The sequence below is a fragment of the Phalacrocorax aristotelis genome, chromosome 16, assembly GCF_949628215.1.
Source record: "Phalacrocorax aristotelis chromosome 16, bGulAri2.1, whole genome shotgun sequence".
Classification (NCBI taxonomy): Eukaryota; Metazoa; Chordata; class Aves; order Suliformes; family Phalacrocoracidae; genus Phalacrocorax; species Phalacrocorax aristotelis.
The window spans coordinates 11,848,580-11,869,233 of NC_134291.1; the positions used below are offsets into that span (position 1 = coordinate 11,848,580).

At 55.5% G+C, this 20,654-nt stretch overlaps 1 long non-coding RNA gene across 1 annotated transcript in view; it reads right to left on the reverse strand.

The window, feature by feature from the left end:
* Nucleotides 1–12,963: 12,963 nt before the first annotated feature.
* LOC142065152 (uncharacterized) overlaps nt 12,964–20,654 on the reverse strand; it is a 76,452-nt gene continuing 68,761 nt past the window's right edge. Inside the window, exons 8-10 of the long non-coding RNA XR_012663301.1 lie at nt 18,982–19,091; nt 14,294–14,485; nt 12,964–14,035 (exon numbers count right to left, since the gene is read on the reverse strand). This is a non-coding gene — a long non-coding RNA (uncharacterized LOC142065152). The remainder of the gene's footprint in view (nt 14,036–14,293; nt 14,486–18,981; nt 19,092–20,654) is intronic.

Here is a 20,654-nt window from a genome sequence, read left to right on the forward strand (position 1 = left end):
CAGGGTGGCAGCAGAGAGCAAAGTGCACCGCACAGCACCAAAGTGGGTGGGTGGGGCCAGGTGGGTCAGACATCAGACGGCCCGCCTGCCCATCGCCGGGGGCAGGGCCCGTTGCTAAGAGCGTGGCGAGGGGTATCAGGACCGCCCTCAACGGGCTATCGCAAGGGGTCAACACCTGTCGCTAGGGGCTGTGCCTACACGGTTCCGGCCCCCACGGTGACGTCACCACGTAGCGTGCGGGGGGTCACTAAGTGGCGTGGAGAAGTGAGCGCGGCAAAATGTCGCTACAGCCCGTGCACGGCTGCTGGCTGCAGTACCGCAGTTTGGTCGCACGGTGGCAGCAGAGAGCTAAAAGGTCGCCACTGCGCATGCGCGGCTGCCCACCTGCGGTACGAGGGTTTGGGCGCTTGGTGGAAGTAGGGGGCAGAAAATAAAGCGCCACCGCGCATACGGAACTGCCTGGCTGCAGTACCGGCATCTGCTTGCACGGTGGGAGCAGCGACCAGAGGAAAACTTCAGCCTGGGGAACGGGCAGCTTCCCGTCTGCAGTACCCGGTTTTGATCGACCGGTGACTGCCGCGATCGGGTAAGGGGCGGGTGGAAATCTCTACCAGGGTAGCGCAGCTCCCGCCTGCAGTCCCGGGGTTCGGTCGCTTGGTGGAAGCAGCGAGCAGAATGCAAAGGGTGGCCACTGCGCATGCGCGGCTGCCCACCTGCAGTACCGCGGTCTGATCGCACGGTGGCAGCAGAGAGCAGAAAGGCGCCACTGCGCATGCGGGGCTACCCACCTGCAGTACCGCGGTTTGGTCGCACGGTGGCAGCAGAGAGCAGAAAGAGACGCCACTGCGCATGCGCGGCTGCCCACCTGCAGTACCGCGGTCTTATCGCACGGTGGCAGCAGAGAGCAGAAAGAGACGCCACTGCGCATGCGGGGCTGTCCACCTGCAGTACTGCTGTTTGATCGCACGGTGGCAGCAGAGAGCATGAAGAGACCCCACTGCGCATGCGCGGCTACCCACCTGCAGTACCGCGGTCTGGTCGCGCGGTGGCAGCAGAGAGCAGAAAGAGGCGCCACTGCGCGTGCGCGGCCGCCCACCTGCAGTACCGCGGTTTGATCGCACGGTGGCAGCAGAGAACAGAAAAGGCCCACTGCGCATGCGCGGCCGCCCACCTGCAGTACCGCTGTTTGATCGCTCGGTGGCAGCAGCGAGCACAAAAAGGCGCCACTACGCATGCGCGGCTGCCCACATGCACTACGAGGGCTTGGGCGGTCGGTGGAAGGAGGGGCAGAAAGTAAAGCGCCACAGTGCATACGGAACTGCCTGGCTGCAGTACCGGAACCTGCTTGCACGGTGGCAGCAGCGACCAGCGGAAAAACTTCACCGTCGGGAATGGGCGGCTGCCCGTCTGCAGTACCCGGTTTTGATCGCTCGGTGACTGCCGCGAGCAGGGTAGCGCAGCTCCCCCCCGTGCTGTTCCGCGGTTCGGTCGCTCGGTGGCAGCAGCGAGCACAAAAAGGCGCCAGTGCGCATGCGCGGCTGCCCACCTGCAGTACCGCGGTTTGATCGCTGGGTGGCAGCAGCGAGCACAAAAAGGCGCCACTGCGCATGCGCGGCTGCCCACCTGCAGTACCGCGGTTTGATCGCACGGTGGCAGCAGAGAGCAGAAAGAGGCGCCACTGCGCATGCGCGGCTGCCAACCTGCAGTACCGCGGTTTGATCGCACGGTGGCAGCAGAGAGCAGAAAGAGGCGCCACTGCGCATGCGCGGCTGCCCACATGCAGTACCCGGGTTTGGGCGCACGGTGGCAGCAGAGAGCAAAAAGGCGCCACTGCGCATGCGGGGCTACCCACCTGCAGTACCGCGGTTTGGTCGCTCGGTGGCAGCAGAGAGCAGAAAGGCGCCACTGCGCATGCGCGGCTGCCCACCTGCAGTACCACGGTCTTATCGCACGGTGGCAGCAGAGAGCAGAAAGAGGCGCCACTGCGCATGCGTGGCTGCCCACCTGCAGTACCCGGGTTTGATCGCACGGTGGCAGCAGAGAGCAGAAAAGGCGCCACTGCGCATGCGCGGCTGCCCACCTGCAGTACCGCGGTCTGATCGCACGGTGGCAGCAGCGAGCAGGAAGAGACGCCACTGCGCATGCGCGGCCGCCCACATGCACTGCGAGGGCTTGGGCGGTCGGTGGAAGGAGGGGCAGAAAGTAAAGCGCCACAGTGCATACGGAACTGCCTGGCTGCAGTACCAGAATCTGCTTGCACGGTGGCAGCAGCGACCAGCGGAAAAACTTCACCGTCGGGAACGGGCGGCTGCCCGTCTGCAGTACCCGGTTTTGATCGCTCGGTGACTGCCGCGAGCAGGGTAGCGCAGCTGGCCCCCGCTGTTCCGCGGTTCGGTCGCTCGGTGGCAGCAGCGAGCAGTGACACATCGTCGCCACTGCGCATGCGTCTGTTCCGGGTGCGGTACCGCACTTTGGCCGCACGGTGGCAGCAGGGTCCACCATCGCCACTCCGCATGCGCGATTCCCGGCTGCCGTAGCACAGCACGGCGGCAGCAGCACGACGTCCGTGACTCTTCTCTGGGGCAAGACCCGCGCCGGCTCTGGGTCACGTTCGCCGGGATAACGGAACTGTTACTGCGTGCGCAGAGCTCATGTTTCTCTGCACCTTCCCCACTCCCGCAGCCCCAGCAGTGTCAGTCGTTGCCTCCGCACCGCCCACCACCAAAGTGCCTCGAGCATTTTAGTCCTTCCATCTCGACTGCTTTAAAAATCAGGTGGCCGTTACCGTCCTCCCTCCTGCCCCACTCACCCCCACCCCACGCCCTAGGGAGGAGAAGCAGCACAAACGACCTGGGGAGAAAGGTCCCCTTTCCCACCCCCCACCCCCCCCGGAGTGAGCCCCATCAGTTGCTGTAGGCCTGCGGCATCAGGGCTGTGACAGGGAGAGCAGCAAGTCAACAGGTCCTAGAGGGTTAAAGAAGAAAATCAATCAGGGGAACACAGCTGCCCTTCCGAAGGCAGGCTGCCTGGGGTGAGGGGGGCAGCTGTGCGTCAGGGCACAGGGCAGCCAGGCAGACCAGGTGCCAGTGGCTGACCTGCAAAGGACTTGTGCACTGCTGAGCCTTGGGCTTCGTTGGCTTGGCAGCGCCTCGCCTCGCCTCTGCACTGCCAGGACCCTGCTCTGCTCATCCTGCGTAAGCACAAGGCTTCAGCGAGCACAGAACAGGAGGCCAGGGAGAGGGAGGACGTCACCGGGGGAAAAAAAGTCATGCGGGGGGGCCGTGTCAGGGGAAAGCGTTTGGGAGGGCACAGACACACGCAGAGGGAGGGCAGGGGAGGAGGCGGACACCGCTGGACAGGGGCATGTCTGGGCAGACACGCCATGGGGAACATGCATGGGGATGACTGACACCAGGGGGTCCCCCCAGGATAATCCACAACGGGCAACTCACCTGGGCTAACCTGCAGCAGATGATCCGCTCCAGATAACTGACCCGCTCCGGAGAATCCATTCCAGAGAAGCCCCAGCAATGCCCCTCAAACTGCCGGTGTTTCACCCCAAATTTTCCCCAGTTTAGGGTTTTCGGTGGGTTTATTTAGTTTTGGTGATTTCCGGTTGGATGGTTTGGCTTTTTTTGTTGTTGTTCGGGTTACTTTGGTTTTGTCCGTTTGGGGTTTTTTTTTTTTTTGCTTTTCCATAAGGTAAAAGTTGGGATTGCTTTTCCAAACGGTTCACTTCCGGGTTTTTTTCACCCTTTCCACAACATTGAAATTGGCGATTTTTTGCTTTTGTGCATGAGAATGGTTAGCAGGGTTCCGCCCCCCCACCCCCGCTTTTTCTACCCCCCTCCTTTCCAACTGCACAAACCCAGCAGGAGTGGGCTTTCCCAAGAGCCCCGAATTGTTTTCTTTCCCCCAAACCTGTTTGGGGTTTTTCACCCCCCATTGCAGACCCAGACTCAGGGACTTTGGAGTGTGTGTCTGCCCTGGCAGCAGCTCCCAGGCTGCCTACGCAGCCCCAGAGGGGAAAGTCCCCATTTGGGGGAATCGGCCCCAAATCGGGATGGGAGAAGGAGAACGGGGAAGGGGCAGCATTTGAAAGCGCTTTTGTGCCTTCAGTTGATTGGGGGGTGGGCTGTGTGTCTAATTTTTAAATCTTCTCTATAAACATCTCTATCAACGTGGTTTCTTTGCATTTTAAAACCTTACATAGCAGACATTTGCACTATGTGTCTACTTACACATCCTTACGGAGTACATCTATATTTTATATACACTATCTGTTTTACATTTACATACAACATCTGTTTAGACTTAGCTATTATATTTACACTTACACCTATTTAGGCTATTTACACTTACACAGAATATCTCTTTACACATACCTGTTTAGACTTCCATATTAACACGTACATGAAACAGCTATTTAGGCTAGCTATCTGCTTACTTACCCTTTGACACTTCAATCTTTTTCGACTTCTCTATTTAGACATCTACTTACAGTTATACCTCGGCTTATTTCACTCTATATAACCTCTATTTAGATTACAAATCTACTTAGACTATGTAACACACACTAAGCGTAGATGCTCGCTCTAGTCAGACTTTCTTCTGCTTTGAATTCCTTCATCTATCCTTTTCACTTTAAACTCCTTTATTTTTTGATCTAGATATATAGACGGTCGAGTTACTTTTGTGTTTTAAAACCCTGCATCTCGATGCAGAATTTTTGTATCCCGAAATCCGTTATATAATATAGGAGAGATAAGTTCTTATCTCAAAATCCCTTTATGCATCTATAAATTAATATTACACATGTCAATATATATAAGAGGTTTTTGTAATAGCCCCCCTGAATTTTCAGGCATTTTGGGGCTGTAACCCCCCTTTTTGGGGGGGAACCCCTACATGACGCCCCCACTCACCTGTTCCTCTGACGCATTATCAGCTCCCCCAGTGACACCGGGGCACCCCACATGACATCATCACACCCCCCCCAGGACTCCCCCAATTTTATTCACCCCCAAGAAGGGCACTAAACAAGGGAACCTGCTCCAACCTGCAGCTCATTACTTTAATAGTGCCATTTACAAAGGTACACGCACACCCCTCCCACACCCCCCAGAAAAGGGGGAGCTCTGCTAAAATCTAAAAGGTGGGGCAGCCCCCCCAAACAGCTGCAGCCCCCCCCAGCCCCTGTCCGCAGGCTGGCGGCTGCCCCACGGCAGAGCAGGAGCGTGCCAGAGGACGGTGTCACGTCTCTCTCGGGCTCCGCTCGGACATGTTCCCGCACTGGGACGGGCTCCCCGGGGTGACAAACAGCCCCGGTCCCTGGGGGCCCCGACTCTCCCCACCGGGCAGCCCTCGCGGCCGCACCTGCGGGGCACCCGCTGGAGACAGAGCCAGGAGCCTCCAGGCAGAGGGATGGCCCCTTACCTTCACCACGCTTAACAACCGGCAGGCATCTCTTGAGCATCACGAGACACTTAGACGACATCTGAAAAACAGAAATCCCAAACTATATTTCAGCACGTTAATAAAATAGCACAGAAGAAAATGGAGGAGCTCAGTCAGCATAAGGGGTAGGAAGGAAATTGAGCCGCAGCAAGATTCCAGGCAAACGGGTCACGTCAAAACACAACACATCCTTTAAAAGCTAGAGTGATTGGAACGCTTGAAAACGGTATTAAGACTAACCGATACCATTTTGAACAGATCCTTCGCGTAACACTGAACGCTCTGGCTGGTGCTGGAAAACGTCACATCCCTTCCTTACGGCACCGCTGCGGGGAGATAACCCCGTGAGGCTGCGGGGCAAAGTTGTACCGGAACCGGAACCTCCGCTTACAGACCCACCGCAGCAGCTACAGCCCTCGCCCTGCCGCCGCACGTCTTGCTGCCTGGCTTCACGAAGCCTGAAGTGAAGCGTGTCAAACTTGAAAGAGTAACGTAAAAAATTAAGAATAAATCTCAGTAATTCACTTTGTGCTGAGAAGGCGGGCGCGTGTTTACGCGCATCCAATATGAGCGTCTAGGCTCTAAAAGCTTTCCATTTTCCTTCTGCGTTCATTCAACTCGCACAGCCGTTCACGCCCGCCATAAGATTATCTATCTCCAAAATACACAGCAGCAACGTGACTGGGGGGTTTTGGCGCGTTACGGAGTCGGGAGGGACGTCCGCCCGGCTGCCCCGCCCAAGAGATGCTGCTGAACTGCCAGGGAACCGCGCGTCGAAAGCGAGACTGAAATAAAATACTTAAGAGCGCTCCCTCAAAATACCGGCAGGAAACACCCCCCCACAACATTCAGTCGCCCCTCATTAAATATTTACAACAAATACCTACCTGCTTAAGTACACCTAACAAATCGTACCCTACATCTGCTTGGCAGTTACAGCTGAAAGAGCGCAAGTCACGTCGTAAATCAGACGATGTTAGCTTTTTTTTAAACTTTCATTTATGACGGAAGAATCGGTGAGTGAAGAGATCCCCGATACAGTTTTACTTTTTTGGGGGGGAAAAAAATAATACCACAACAAAAAACCACACAAATCAAATCCCCTGTGTTGCAATACATGGGGCTACCAAGAAGGACCGGCAGACCTGCTAATGCGTTCGGCTGTACCGAAGCATGCAGGGGAACCGCATTTTATGGTATCTCGACTGTTACAACTGAGAACCCAAGCACTACCAATGCCATCAACCTTTGGAGTATGTGCTGTGCTTGGATCTCCGCAAGGACCATGGATTTTTTTATCTTTAAAAAAAAGCAATACTTTGCAAGTCTTGTGCTGATGAGTTCTGCTGACAAAGACACTGTCTCTAAGATGCACTCTGATGGCAAGTTCATAGAATGCAACCTCACTGAATAAGAAATATCTCAATTCTTCAAAATCTCTTCCTAACAAAAGTCACACCGTGGGGCTTTCAGATGGGTCAGATTATGCATCCTTTCACAACAAGAAACACACCAGCTAACCAGGATATTCTTGCAGTGGCCAGGTGCCTCTTCATCATGTAAAAAAGGAAAAAACCCAGAGCCAGCAATAAGTATCACACAGGTCAACACAGATCTCTTCCAGAGCACCCCCCTCATCAAAACGAACATGCCCATCGGCTCACCTGCTCTGCACAGATTCCAGCATCACACCCCGCTTCCGTCATCGCTTGTGGCACCAAACGTATCAACACACAGTAAACTACCGTTACGCTCGTGAGAAATCACCGCCCCGTGACTTCCTCATTACTACCCAGCTCACTTCTAATGCTCATACGCCGTTCCAAAGACGGCCCACGTGTTACCTACAAAACTGAAGAGCTCGACGACGGACCACAGCATTCTCTGGTCTTAGATGCTGGCCGCTGCCCCACCTTCTCAGACCTCTCATAGGCGTGCGGCAGCAGCACTCCGAGCCTGCCAGCGGCACCTGCAAAAAGCCAAGCGAAAAGGCACCTCCTGAGATGCTGCCCGATGCCACAGCCTGCCCGCACCGATCCCCGTCTCGCACCCCTTTCCCTCGACAGCCTCCCACCCGGCCTACGTCACTTGCAGCTGAACACGGCACCTCGCCCGCCGTCCGTAACACCCAAACGACACGCGTTGCTTATAACTTCACCAGCAACACAACACCTCAGAAAAGAGCTGCTACTTCAGCCCACCAATCACCACTCGCCTTGCTCGACTTGCCTCCTTTGCTCATTGCTACGCTACTTCAAACCCGAAACAAAAGACAAATGCAAGGAGCAACGGAGTCATAGAGCCATCGGTCACATCTTCCCTCTATATACACCACGCACCAACTCACCCGCTTACATCGGTCCCCTCAGTTCCCCTCCGTCGCCCTGCACGACTCGTCCCTCGGCATCTCCAAAACCAATACGAAACAAGTCGCCTGGTTGCACAGCAGTACCTTAACTGTTCCTGAACACCGACTATAACCTGCCATTAAAAACAAACATATGACATCAAACGTGAAGCCCTACGCACGTACAAGCTTGAACACCCTGCAGAGGTAATCTGCTCAGCTGAACTCTAGCTGCCTCTCCCAGATAGCCGCGGTCACGGCCTCCGAGCCCACAAAACGTCACGGTGATTACGGTCCTTGCCTGCTGAGGAGGGCCACTCCATCCGAGATGACGGTACCACCTTTCCCCCAACAGCCTTAGCATAGCAACAGATGAACCCTAAGCTCTCATCGCTGTGCCACCTACCCGACTCTACACGGCCAGCAAGGCGGCTCCGAGCCAAACTCACAAAACGCACACACCAACGCTATGAGAAACACTACAAACTGCGCGCCTCCGAGACGAGAGAACGCTCTCGGCAAACACAGAGACAACTGGACGGAAGAGCTCGTCCAGCAACAGGACCTGCAGAACCCTGACAGGGATGCAAGGAGGCCCTAACGAGATCCAAAATGATTAGAAGAGCGTCAGGGCCCGTGACAAGAAGTTCCTCTCAAAACTGAGAGGGAGGAGGCACAAGAAGCCCAGCTACAAGACCTAAGAACGTAAGGATGCAGGGAAGAAATCACGCTCCCTGAAAACAGACAGCGACAGAGCAGAGCTGTTCACGCATCTGGGAACGACGCCGCAGACGACAACTGCCCAGAAACTCCTCAAACATCAGAGCGATCCACGCTTTAAACTGTAACGCAAAAAGAAGCACCCGATGGGCGCCGGCCCCACAATTAGAACCTTGCCAGCCCCTAGGGATAGCGCTGTGCTCCTGAGAGCAAAGAGAACAAAGTCACCAGCCCCATGCGCCCCCTCACTGCGACCCAGCTCGCCTGAAATGCTCCTCAAATAGCCTTCGGTCGCATCTTCCCTTTAATCCCGCACACGGACCCGCTGCCTTAGTGTGCTCTACTCAGCTCTGCTCCATCACCCTGCACAGCTCCATCTTCATCCTCTGCAAGAACAGCATGATAGAACAAGTCACCTGGACGCACAGCAACAGCTTAACCATTCCACAGGTCTTGCTTCCACGTAGGAATACCATCTAGAGCCCAACTACTGCATGCCATTAAAGGAAATACCTTCAATCAGATGTTAAGCCCCACGCACGTACAAGCTTGAACAGCTGAGAGGTGCCCTCTGCTCAGCTAGCACTCTAGCTGCCTCTCCCAGGCAGCTACGGTCATCCCCTCGGCACCCACAAAACACCCCGGAAATTACCATCCTCGCCCGCTGCCAACGGCCACTCGCTCCGACGAGGGTTGTACGGGCGTTGCCAAAACAGTCTATGCATATTAACATTAACCATATACTCTTATTGCTATTCTTTCCCCCGCTCTACCATTGCTACACCCCCAGGCGGAGCAGCTCTGACACAGGCATCGACGTGCACGGACCGACACCGCTCACAAATACTACAAGCGACGCGATCGAGGCACCTAAGAAAACTCTCACCGAGACGACGGACTTCCGGCCCAGAGATGCCACCGGGCGAGAAGATCTATACGGCAGCGAGGAAGAAGCTATAGCATCCGCAGAGAAGTCACCTACCATCATCACCTGCAATAAAACCATATACCCACAACTAGGACGATGTACGAGCGACAAGCCACTCTTAAAGACCTCAGAACGTTCAGGTGCAGGGAACAGGTCCCAGAAAAGGGCTCTGCGTATTCAGACTGCTCCTCAGCAGCAGTATTGAGGCCGCCTTAATCACCGCTGCAAAAAGATGACCTTCTATAAAGGTCTAATATTTAAGACACAAGACAAATCTATGCAGTAGACTTAAAATGCGGGAACGGAAGCTCTCGGTTACCATTATGCCGATGAGCCAGGGCTTGCAAAACCCTCAATATTGCTACCTAGGTGCCTGCTCAGCACGGAGAACAACAGACACATCGAGACCCGAGTACAGTAAGGAACAAAGACAGACTACAAAATCCACACAACAGCACAAGCACAGGCAGGAACTCCCCTGCCTGGCAGATGCTTCTGTTTTGCAGAAAGGACACCACAACCTCTCTCGGCCCAAACGTGTCCGGTCTCTGAACGGTACCCTCCGCTGATTTTACAACCCCTGCCCGCCCCACCTGCGCTTCCCCCAACCGACCGGCCACCCGCACAAAGACCGCATCGGCCCCTCAGCTTCCCTTCCAAATCTGGGGGCTCAAAAGCCATCCTTTAAAAAGGCCACACAGGCTACGTAGGATGGGGCTGCGGTCACACGGATACTCTTCATCTCCAAACGTGCGGTGCCATCACTCAGCATCGCACCACTCAACGCCGGCCACTTCCACAACAACAGCCTCCTCGGAAGCGCCGTGAACTTCCGCTCCCCCACGCTCTAATGAGGCTGGATGTCGTGGCCGCCGCCACCTACGGTGCCTAGAGAACCAGAGAGACAAGGCGACCCCTGCGCCTGGAAGCGGCCGCCCGCTCACAAACAATTCCACACCTCAAAAATAACAGCTGCTACGGCTCCCTGTTCATCGCTCACCTTGCCCAACGAGCTCGGGGCAGACATCCCGCTTTGCATATAGTTTTGTGAGTCCCTTCATTAACTAGTCACATAGGTGCTCACACTGCACGACCCCTCCGTTGTCACGTGCTGACCTACCTTCTCACGATGCTCTGTTCGCCCCCTCCCTTCCGTGTCCGGCTCCCTACCGCGCATCTGCACCAACAGCCACATTCCAGACTCATCCTTTCCCCTACCGTGCCAACACGGCTCCGCTCACCTCCCAATCCATGCCTCCCGGGTCAGTGGCCACGTCAGGTGCCTGCTCGCATTCTCGGTCCGTCCCCGATGGCTGGGGAACCGTCACCTTCAATGCCGGGCCCACTTCTGGGGAAATACGGAGAGGCACACAGATGTTGGACACTGCTTTCCAAAAGCAAGAGCTCACCACGCAAAACAAACTAACAAATCCTTTTGACTGACTTGTTCGGCAACACAGAGACCCCAAAGGCAGAAATCCCAGACGAGTGACCTCACAGCCCGCCCCGTCACAGCACACGACGCCATCTGCTCGCCTTTGCCGTCACGCCTCGCTCGACTGTCCTGCTTAACCCTCGACCTGTTACTTAAACTGCAAGAAAAAGTCAAACCACGCAACACACAAAAATCACAGTTCGTGTCAGATGACTCAAGCACAGGCGGACACTGATAGGCCAAACACCAAAAGCAGTATGGGAAGCAAACAGGCGTGGCTGGTGTAGCGACACACTCTCCCTTTGTAGGTAACTCACTCCTGAGCGACTCCATGAACAGCCGCGTGGAGAACCTCTCGGCAGACAGCACGCTCGAGTGGCCGCGCTGACACAACTTGCACAACGCACAGGCAAAACTGGTGGAAAAAATATAAGGTTCTACCTTCAGTCAAGTCAAAATTCCTGGAAAACAAGACAAAACAAACAAAAAACCTACCACACACAAAAAAACCCAACAAACCACAAACAAAAAAACCCAGACAAAACCATAACACCCCCACAAAACCAAATAATCCAAAACACACTATTAGACTATCTTGCTACCCCTGAACACCCAACAAAAACTTACTGACCCAAGGGAAAACAAAAGCTCGTACAAGTGTACTTTCTAATATATATCTGCTGCTCAACTTTGACTGCTCCTTAATCTCTTACCTCAACCAGAAACCTCCCCATCTCTGAATGTCAAAACACACCTACCCAAAGAGCTTAGACAGCTCAAAATCTGCAACCAACTCAAGGAACAGTACCAGAGAAGCCCAGGAGCAGAATGAGCCTCCCGAAAAAAGGCTGGGGCTCATCTACCCCAGCGGAATGGCAAAGCAGAACGAAATCTTTTAAGAACCCCTTCTCAAAAAATATCTCTGGTTATAAAGTAAATCATTTATTGTAAAACCATCAACCATTCGGAGTCACCTCAACGCTCTCTCTCGCTCAGTCCCTTAACAGAACTAGATCAGTCTCAAAGGACAAAAAACACGAAAAGAAATGTGGAAATACACAAGCGTATCGGGAACCGTATGAAGCAGCTAAATTAACACCTCAGTAGCTGGGGCAAAACTAAATTGTAAAGGACAACAAAAAAACACCCCAGGAGACACATGGATAAAAACAGATGAAGGCTCTCTCTTCTCGCAGAAGCTCAAGAAGAGACCTGAGCCAACGGTACACAGCTCTGGGGTATCGGATACCGAAAAGAAACATACTCGAGACAGAAAACAGACTGCTGTGGAGCACAAAGGTGGCTTTGGCAAAGGTTCTGCCAGGACAAGAGTCACAGTTACAGGGAACGGACAGCGGCCGGCAGGGGAAACGCCGTCGGCGTGGAGGGGCCAGCGGGGTAAATGCCGCCCTCAGCTAACGCTGCGCTATCAAGCCTTAAGCGAAAACTGCAGAGTAGTTACAGGACACGGGCATAAGATGGATGCTGAATATCACTTGATGGTCACAAAATCTCATGGGGATGGGCACCACGTAGTCTCATGGACACCCCTTAGACCCAAACGCTTAACGAAAGACGCTTCTTGCCAAAATACAAGCTCGACGAGGAAAAGCCAAAGCTGATGCGGGGGCAACTACTAAAATCTCAGTACGTGAGCAGGCATTACTTAAGATGGTGCGGTGGTTCTGCCGGGTTCGTCCAACCTGAGCAACGGGTTCTAACGCCTGTCCAGCAGCGTCCATGATCTCTCTCACGGCCTCCCACGTCAGAAACCTCCCCTGCCCAGGACCGCGTTTTGCATGTTCCACCCCTCCCCATCCCCGCAATGAAAATCAAACACAACAAATAAGCAGTCTACTTCATCTTCTTGGCCTCCAAAAGAAGCTTCCTTCCTCTGCTGAGCGTCGACACCAACATCCTCGTGCCGTTCCTCAAAAGCAAGCTGGTCCTCGGGTGCCCGTACTGCCAAAAGAAGACAAAACGATTATGCTCTTATAACGAGCTCCATCATCCTCTCCTTCAGGAAATCGAGTCCCGATTGCTACATACCAGAAGTTTGTGCAGTAGATGGCCGAGGCCAGCCCCGTAAATGAAGCACTCTGTGACCCTGCTTTCTCTTTTGGCCACAGCACCCGCCACTGGGGAGCCCCAAACCCCTTCGTGACTCCCTACGAAAACCAGATACAACTAGTTCAAAACATCTGGCAGGTGAGAGATGACCGACAAACACGTACAGCCCACCTTACCCTCAAACCAGCCAGAGAGCTGACTTCCTCCCCCACTGAACTCTCATCTTTGACAAATTCACCAAACAGAACAATGTTTACACTGAACAGAACAAAACCCTTACCCTCTGACACTCTGAAACGGGTTTGTGCACCCACAAAATATATATATTCATGATATCGACCCACGTACCACACTTCCTCAGGGTCAGCCCCACAAAGACAGGAAAACGCCCAATGCTCTCTCCATGGATACCCCGATGCTCCGCTCCCTTCTTTGCTGCTCCTGTCACGGGAAAACGCTGGGAATAAAAAAAGGTTCAGAGAAGCAAAACAATAAACAATAGGGAGAGGGACCAGCGCAAAGGAATAGAGAGAGGAAGAGATGAACAGGAAGGACAGACAACCCCATCCTGAGCACAGCCTCTGGGAGAGGGAAAGAGGAAACAGCAACCGTTATTACCGCAGATGAACCCTGACCAAAGCCTCCTTCCACAGGGGCTTCTGGACACACCGCTCCTTCCCCGCGCTACTGCTACGGGCCCCTGCGCCGAGGGGGAATCCAGTGCAGGCAGAGAGAGGCGGAGAAAGAACAAGTAGCCACAGGCTACAGGACAGAGAGAGGGAGGACTGAAAAGACGGGGAGGCAGGGAGCCACTCAGAGCGAGATGGAGAAAGAAGGTGCGGGGGGGCGCAAAAAAAAAAAAATATAAATTTTGCAGCAGGTAAGGAAAGAGAGGGGGCCAGGGGAGAGACAGGGAGGGCCCAGGACGCACAAGAGAGGCAACGGGGCCCCACTGGCCCAGGACTCACCGCGACTCTCGCTCTCAGCGCTGCTGGCACAATTTAGCCGTTCAGATGCTTCTTTCCCCTCCTCTCCTCCCTGCCTCTTCTGCAGCTCCAGACTCTAGGCCGACCTCCACCTAAAGAGGATACGTGGGTGTCTTACCGCTCTTACGAGATGAGGCTTCCTCGGCACGTAGCCTAGCTCACTCGTGCCCTACACGCCCGTACCCAACTCCGGGTTACGCGTACGGACCCTGCGGTGCACGTTGGTGGCCTGGCCCGCTGCGGACTATGAAGGGGGATCCTTCCTCCCTCACCTGCAGGGACAGGCTCTCTCTTGCCTGCAGCAGGAAGGCAGCTGGCAGCCAGAGCGCCTTCAGTTTCTTCTGCTTTACCTTTCGTTGGCGTCTCCAGCTTCAGCCGAGGCAGCTCCTGTCCACAGCCGGGAAGGGCTCTGTGTGTCCCTTTTCGCCCCGGCGCTGCGAGGATGGCAAAGCCGGGCAGAGAGAAGCCACGCAAGCCTGAGACGGCCGCAGTCGACGGCGTCCCCAGGGGAAGGACAGACAACCACGTCCTCAGCACGGTCTCTGGGAGAGGGAAAGAAGAAACAGCGACCGTCATTACCGTCCATCGACCCTGACCAAAGCCCCTCCTTGCGCAGGGGCTTCCGGACACACCGCCCCTTGCCCGCGCTACTGCTACGGGCCCCTGCGCCGAGGGGGAATCCAGTGCGCTTGAGGGCCGGCTCGCTGCCTTCACGACAGGGCCTGGGGGCGGCCAAGGGCTACGCAGCACGCTTCAGGGGAGGTGCCGGGGCTGGGGGCAGGCGCACGGGGCAAGGGGAGGCTGAGCGGGAGGCTGAGCGGGAGCTCCGGCGAGCCGGGGAGGCGGCCATCATCTGCGCCCTGGGCAGGGGGAAAAGGTCCTCCTCCTTTCCCTCTTCCCTTCTGTCAGCTCCCGGGGAACTCACCGCTTCTCGGGGAGCGGCCGCACCTGGAAGCCCCCAGAAATCGACACGAAGCCAACCCCAAAAATACACCGCGCCTACCGTACGCAGCACGGCCGCCCGGCACCCGAGCGCCGGAAGACCGCGCCTCCCGCCACGCCCCGGCGAACCACGTGACAGGGCCGGCAGCCACTGCGCCTGGACTACACCTCCCGGCATGCTCTGCGCCACAACACGGCCGCCCGGCAGCCGCGCCCCACAAGGACTACACCTCCCGGCATGCTCTGCGCCACAACACGGCCGCACGGCCACCCGGCAGGCGCAACACCACAGCTCCCGGCACGCCGCCAGCCCGCCCTCCCCGCTCTCGGACCCTACGGGCCACCGTCCCTCCCGCCGATGCACCCGGAAGCCCCACCGAGCCCTCAGCACAGCCTCGCTCTCCCCACCGCCCGCTCCGACCCGGCGCTGCCCCGCCGCAGCCCTCCTCGGGGCTTGACCCGGGACGCAGCGCTCCACCACCCAGCCCCCGCTCACCTCCACCCTCGCTACAGTCGCAGCCTGCTGACGCTCGGCCACAGCTCCGCTCCGCTCCGCCCTCGGCTCACACTGGCCCCCCGGAGCCGGGCACCACCCCTTTTCCAGGGAGGAGCCGGCACCGTCAGCCCCACCGCCCGCACCTGGGGCTCCTCCATCCAGACCCCGCCCACAGCTGAGGCGCAGCAGCAACGGGGGGCCCCCTCCCCTCACCCCCACAGTGCACCACCTCCTCCCCTGGGCTCCATCACAGCCCCTTGCCCCACGCAAAGGCAGCGCAAACGCAGCCCTGAGGGCAAACGAGAGGGCAGGTGTTTGTGCAGGCACCCACGTAACAAGTCCCAGGAGCCATTCGTGGGTCAGGGTCCCCAACGCTCCCCCTGCCCCAAGGCCACCTCGGCCGCCGTTGCCGCAGCCGCACAGAGCTGGTGTTGGCTGCGATAGTGCTCATTTTCTCCACAGTAGCTAGGAAGGGATACGTTTTGGATTTATGCTCAAAACATTAATAATGTAGAGATGTTTTCGTTCTTGCTGAGCACTGCTTCCACAGTCAGGGCCTCTTCTGGTTCTCTCAGTGCCCCACCAGCAAGTAGGCTGGGAGAGGACACAGCTGGGAAAGCTTTCCCAGCTAACTGACCAAAGGGATATTCCATACCATTTGACATCATGCTCAGCACACGCAGCTGGGGGAAGAAGGGGGAGTCCTTGGGGGGGGGGGGGGGGGGCGGCGGCTACGGCATTTCTCTCCCTAAGTAACCGTTACACATGACAGAGCCCTGCTTTCCCAGAGGTGGCTCAACACCTGCCCGCCGAAAAGGAGGAGTGAATTAATTCCTTGCTTTGCTTCCACGCACAGCTTTTGCTTTACCTATTAAACAGTCTTGATCTCAACCCATGATTTTTCTCACTCTTACCCTTCCAGCTCTCTCCCCCAGCCCACTGAGGGTGGAGCGAGCAAGCAGCTCCCTGGTGCAGAGTTGCCAGCTGGGGCTAAGCCACGGCACACGCTTGTCCCGGTTTGGCAGGGAACGGACCGTCCGTCGCCTGGCTCCTGGGGCGACGGGCTGCTGGGCAGAGGGGGAGGCCACCAAAGGTGAGGAGCAGGGCACGGGACAGTAGGAAGAGAGAAGAGAAGAGCGGCATCCGGCTGGACGGGGCGGGGGGGACGTGTGTGCGTGTAGTGAGAAGGCACGAGGCAGGGAACAGGACGGCCAGAGAAGGACAGGGAGCCTGACGGAGGTGGAGATAAAAGCAGCAGAGAGAGGGGAAGAGAGGCAGCAGAAAGAGGGAAGAGCAGGACACAGACCAACAAAGAAGGAAGAGGAGCAGGCTGGAGACGCACAAAGAACCTGGGGCAGGCAGCACGACAGCGAGGGAGGAAAGAAGAATAGGGGCAGGAAGCTGGACCGAGCGCGATGGAGAAAGACAAGATAAGCGACAAGAACAGGGCAGAAAGGGAAGAATGAAGCCACGGGGACAGGGAGCCGAGACAGCCAACGACAGAGGGAAGGGGCCAGGGAGGGAACACCACAAAACAAACCACGGGGCTACGTGGTACAGAGCACGAGAAGGCAGAGAATTAAGAATTAGGGACAGGGAGCCAGAAAAACAACAACAAAACAACACCCAAAACAAAGGGAGATGGGGAGCAAAAGGAATCGCAATGCGTACAGAAAGAAGAGAGAAACAATTCTAAAACAGGGTCACGGGGAAGCCAGACACAGCAAGATGGAGAAAGGACAAAAGCTACAGGCTACAGGGCAGAGAGGGAAGAATTAATGGATAGACACAGAGAGCTGGGCAGAAAGAGGTGGAGAAAGGCTGACGATCACACGGCCAACAGGGAAGAGAGAAGAGAGGGAGGAATTTTAAAAACAGGGGCAAGAAGCCAGAGAGAGGGAGAGAGAGGCAACACTAAAATGGGGACAAGCCACAGGGCGGCGAGGAGGGAACCGATGAATAAGAACAGGAGACCAAAGAGAACACAACGTAGAATGGAAAAAAGGAACAGCGGCCCAACAGGGAAGGAGGAATTAAAGATCAGGCACTGGGAGGCAGACAGAGACAAACGAAGAAACAAGTGGGAAAAAAAAAAACCAAAAACACAACAACAGCAATGGGCTACAAAGACAGAGAGAGCGGGAAGAAATAAAACATAGCAGCAAGGAGCTGCACAGAGAGAGATGAGGACAAACAAATAGCACGGGTCTACGTGACAGAGAACGTGGAATTAGAACACAGAGAGAGGGAGCGGGACAGAGAGAGAGGCCGAGAGAAAAATCTAGACGGGCTACAGCGGGCAGAGGCAGGAATTAAAACCTAGGGACAGGGAGCTGGACAGAGAGAGACGGAGATCACAGGGAACAGCGGCGGCTGCAGGAAGAACAGGAATTCACAAATAGGGCAAGGGAGCTCGACAGAGAAGAACTCAGAAAGGCAAGAACAGTAGCAGGGTACAGAGCAGACGAATTAAAAAGCGCGGCGGGAGCGTTGAGGCAGACAGAGAGATTAAGAAAAAAGTCACGGGCTACGTGGCAAAGCAGGAGGAATTCAGAAACGGGGATGGCAACCAAGGGAGAGTGAGCTGGTGAAGGATAACGGGCATTCAAAGTGAGGGACGGGGAGCTGGGAAAAGCGAGGCAGAGAAAAACAGAATCACAGAGAGAATCAAACAAAGCCAAAAAAGAAGAAACTGAACAACAGGAACAGGTGTAACCAAAGCGATGAAATCAACCAACCAGAGACGGTGTTCCATTACGGGAACATGGAGCGTACGAATCGGTGTGTCTGTCGATCTGCATTTTAGTCCCTAGGCGATCGTTAATGTCAACAGAACAACAGACAACGTGCTTCTGTCAGAAAAGGATGACAAAACGCGGTTTCGTGGAGCGGACTGAGAAAACTAGCCAAGAAGGTAAAAAGGTAATTCCGGCAGGGGGAGATCACGACCACCGACTCACAGACCACCACCGACCCAAGTAATACCACCTACTCAGAAGAGAACAACGGAAGAGGACAACCGAGCCTGCGCAGCGATTTACATACGGAACGAGCAAGTTTGTACCGATCAGCAGACAGGGCAATAATGAATATATATGAATACGTAAAATTTTTATCTACAAATTGTACGGGAAAGGTGTGTGAGGTACGCACGCCAGGAGGAGCGATCCCCCGTGCATCTGGCGCCGTGAATAAAGAATGCCTGCTCTTTAATACTAAATTGGCGTTGAGGAGTCGTTTCCGATTTTAACGCGTTTTTCGGTAACACAGGGAGTCAGACCAAGAGGGCCAGAGAAAGACAAAATACCGACAGGCTACAGGACAGAGCAGGAGGAATAAAAAAACGGAGCCAGAGCCAGGCAGAGAGAGGCGGAGATAGAAAAAGGAGCCACAGGCTACAGGACAGAGAAAGGGAGGACTGAAAAAGACGGGGAGGCAGGGAGCCACTCAGAGCGAGATGGAGAAAGAAGGTGCGGGGGGGGCCCAAAAGAAAAAATAAAATTTTGCAGCAGGTAAGGAAAGAGAGGGGGCCGGGGGAGAGACAGGGAGGGCCCAGGACGCACAAGAGAGGCAACGGGGCCCCACTGGCCCAGGACTCACCGCGACTCTCGCTCTCAGCGCTGCTGGCACAATTTAGCCGTTCAGATGCTTCTTTCCCATTCTCTCCTCCCTGCCTCTTCTGCAGCTCCAGACTCTAGGCCGTCCTCCACCTGAAGAGAACACATGGGTGTCTTACAGCTCTTACGAGATGAGGCTTCCTCGGCACGTAGCCTAGCTCGCTCGTGCTGGAGCTGGGAGCAGGCGCACTGGGCAAGGGGGGCCAGGGGAGGCTGAGGGGGAGCTCTGGTGAGCTGGAGAGTCGGCCATCTTCTGCACCCTGGGCAGGGGGAAAAGGTCATCATCCTCCTCCTCCTTTCCCTCTTCCCTTCTATCAGCTCCCAAGTAACTCCTAGGGCTGCCCTCACCCACTCGCCTTTAGCATACCAGAAGCCTGCCTCGGCGGGTCGTTTGAAGCTTCCCATCCCACCAGCCCCAGTAGTGCAGGCACACAAGGAGACACCCCTGCACCCACCAAAGGCGCTCGCTCACCTCGCCGGCAGCCCTAGGCCTCACCCGACACAGGGAATCGTGTCCGACACACCACCACGCTGCAGCAGGAGCGGAGGAGGCCTTTCCTTACCAGGAAGCAGCAACGAGCACGGCGGCATCACCTCGCAGGCACCGCAGCATCGCAGGGCTGTTACCTGCGGAGAGAGCAATGGGGATCACAGGGACGCCACCGCGCGTGCGCGGCTCCCGGGCTCAGTACCCAATTCTGGTCGCTGGGCAGCAGCATTATCTGAATTACTCTTCTCGATTAATACCATCCAGAAACCGTAACTTGGCTGCATCCACAGAGCTTCTATTCCTCTGCACCTTTCCCCCTCGCAGCCCCAGCAGCACCATTCATTGCCTCTGCACCAAACAGCAAAGCGTCTCGAGCATTTGTCCTTTCCTCTCGACCGCTTAAAAACGTCTGGTGCTTGCTACTGTCCATGCCACTGCCCCCCGCATGCCCGAGGGAGGAGAAGCAGCACAGCAAACCTGGGGAACAAGGTTGGGTTCCCCACCCCCGCAGAATAAGCCCCAGGAACTGCTGGTAGGCATGTGGCATCAGGGTTGTGATAGGGTTTTGTTTTGGTTTTCTTTTTTTCCCCGCCTTCTTTACATAATGTAATAATTGGGGTTGCTTTTCCAAACTACTGAGTTCTGTGGGGACTTTTTGTGCTTTTACCCTACAAAAAATGGTCATTTTCACTTTCGGTTTTGTGCATGAGAATGGTTGGTGGGTGCTTTTAGGTGGTTGTTCCTTCCCCACCACCACCCTTTTTTTCCTTTCCAGCTGCACAAATCCAGCTGGAGTTGGCTTTCCCAGAAGCCCCAAGTTGTTTTCTTTCCACCAGAATTCTTTCTGTTTTTTCACCCCCCATTGCAGACCCAGAGTAAGGGGTTTGAGGTATTTTTGTGCCCAGGCAGCAGCTCCCAGGCTGCATAAGCAGCCCCACAGGGGGAAGTCCCCGTTTGAGGGAATCGGTCCCAAATTGGGATGGGAAAGTGAAGAGAAGGAGAAAAAACCCTGAATAACCTGAAAAAGAACACCTACTCCAGCCCACCAAGCACCGGTCACCTTGCCTGACTCACCTCCAGGGCCCAGATCACGCTCGGCTCATCGCTTAGCGCCCTCGGATCACAAAAAAAAAAAAGAGTAAAACCCATAATGGAGCCCTATAGCC